The sequence below is a fragment of the Lynx rufus genome, unplaced genomic scaffold (genome assembly GCF_022079265.1).
Source record: "Lynx rufus isolate CCGP_SWC_20201006 ecotype Redwood Valley unplaced genomic scaffold, mLynRuf1.p SCAF_13, whole genome shotgun sequence".
Taxonomy (NCBI): Eukaryota; Metazoa; Chordata; class Mammalia; order Carnivora; family Felidae; genus Lynx; species Lynx rufus.
The window spans coordinates 8,060,224-8,062,652 of record NW_025814827.1 but is presented as its reverse complement, the minus strand read 5'-3'; the positions used below and the strand labels follow the sequence as shown (position 1 = coordinate 8,062,652).

The 2,429-nt window shown below is 41.5% G+C and overlaps 1 non-coding gene across 1 annotated transcript; it reads right to left on the bottom strand.

The window, feature by feature from the left end:
* Nucleotides 1-270: 270 nt before the first annotated feature.
* LOC124508989 (U6 spliceosomal RNA) lies at nucleotides 271-377 on the bottom strand. Its single transcript, XR_006961356.1, has one exon. It is a non-coding gene; the product is annotated as a U6 spliceosomal RNA (small nuclear RNA).
* Nucleotides 378-2,429: the final 2,052 nt, after the last annotated feature.

The window sequence follows — 2,429 nt, the reverse complement described above, 5'->3', positions numbered from 1 at the left end:
AATTTTTTTTTAACGTTTATTTATTTTTGACAGAGAGAGGGAGAGAGACAGAGCATGAGTTGGGGAGGGGCAGAGAGAGGGAGACAGAGAATCGGAAGCAGGCTCCAGGGTCCGAGCTGTCAGCACAGAGCCCGACGTGGGGCTCAAACCCACAGGTGGAGAGATCATGACCTGAGCTGAAGTCAAGCACTTAACCGACTGAGCCACCCAGGTGCCCCTCTTATGATAGCCATCTTAACAGATGTAAAATGGTATCTCACCATGGATTTTTTTTTTTTTTTACAGTTCACAAATTTGTGTGTCATCTTTGTGCAGGGGCCATACCAATCTGCTCTGTATTGTTCCAGTTTTAGTATGTGTGCTGCTGAAGGGAGCACTCATTGTGGTTTCAATATGCATTTTGAATTATTCACTTTTTAAGGGGTAATTTTATGGTATGTGAATTACATCTTAATTTAAAACAACTATTCATTGAGAGGCCTTGTGCACTGAGCATACCTAATGTCCGGATCTTGGCTTCTATGTTTCTTCACTAAAAGAAACCTGATCTGTAGTGAAAGGACAAAGTGAGCCTGGGATATTAAGCAAGGAAGTGCTTAAACAGGGATGCGGCCTGTCTAAAGGACACTGGCCAAATTGGGGACAGATTGAGCATCAAAATGAGTAATGACTACACTTGATTGTAAAATATGGCATAAATAACAATCCATGAACTCATGGCAATAGAAAGGGAGAGAAAGAGAGAAAACAGTGATTCTTTATAGAAGAGTCCCAGCTAATAGACGTAAAAGGAATTAGAGAATTTAGAAATCACCATTTTGCAACTCCTAACGAAATAATCGGTTCAAGCAAGGGTTCGGTAATAGGTGCTAGAACCATTAAGTGAACAACTATTAGGAAACCGAATATTCACATGGTGGCATCTCCCAGATTACTTTTAATTACAAATGGAAACATACACCTTTGCAGTGGAGAAATCTGGCAATTACTACTTTAAACACGTGGTCAATTTAAACATCATGAATGGTAGAAAAACTTGACCTCTGTGCTTCCAAATATGACGCAGTAGTAAGTATACAACATCAGCTATTATTCTTACTAAAATGTGTGGCCTGAATGTAATCAGCTTTCTCTAGACCTGATCTTCATTTTCCAGGAATTCAGCAGATAGTGGGACTATTCTCTAAGACAGATGACCTGAAATCTTCAAAAAGGGCCATTAAAAAAAAAAAAAAGGAAAGAAGCAACAGCAGCAAAGGGACTGCTGTAGATTAAAAGACACTGAGGAGGGGCGCCTGGGGAGCCCCTGGGGGCACTCAGTTGGTTGAGCCTCCAGCTCTTGGTTTTGGCTCTGATCCTGATCTCATGGTTTGTGGGGTAGAGCCTGGCATCCGGCTCCGTGCTGTCAGTGCAGAGCCTGCTTGGGATTTTCTACCTTTCTCTGTGTTCCTCCCTGACTCACGCTGCCCCTGTCTCTCTCAAAATAAATAAATAAACTTTACAAACAAAACAAAACAAAACAAAGCAAAAAAACCGAGAGGCACCCGGGGGGCTCAGCCTGTTGATCATCTGACTTGGGCTCAGGGACCCTCTGTTCCCCTCTCTCTGCCCCCCCCCCCGTCTCAAAAATAAACAAAAAAAGACACTTAAGAGACCTAATTAAACAATAGCAGCAACAACAAAACTTCACACCTGTTCAGTAAGGGTCTATTGCTGGCTGCATGTAGACTTTGTAAACTGGTGTTAAAATCAGGGAGGCACATTATCACGCTTTGGTGATAATCTAAAATACTTATTATTAAAACTTGCTAACGAATGGAAATTTTCATGGCAAATCTCTTTCGTATTCCCTCCCCTATGGGAAAAGAAATCATAATCACAGAAATGGCTGCCCTTGAAAGTATGTAACACAGCATGTGCTTCAAGATATTTGTATGATTTATCACTAAATCACAGATTCAGCATGGAAGAAAAGAGAAATGTACGGAACAACTTCTCAGTTCACTGAGCATGCAAACCCTTTCCACCTGTTAACGTCATTAACTGCAGCATGGGCCACTATAACATAACATTTCTAGACAAATGGAGCTTTTTATTTTTTATTTTTTATTTATTTTTTAATTTTTTTTTCAACGTTTATTTATTTTGGGACAGAGAGAGACAGAGCATGAACGGGGGAGGGGCAGAGAGAGAGGGGGACACAGAATCGGAAACATGCTCCAGGCTCTGAGCCGTCACGCGGGGCTCAAACTCACGGACCGCGAGATCGTGACCTGGCTGAAGTCAGACGCTTAACCGACTGCACCACCCAGGCGCCCCAAATGGAGCTTTTTAAATAGCACTGCCCAATGGAAATATAATGTGAGCCACAAATGTAAACCCATGTATAATTTTACCTTTTTTAATAGTCATGTTAAAAAAAAAAAGTA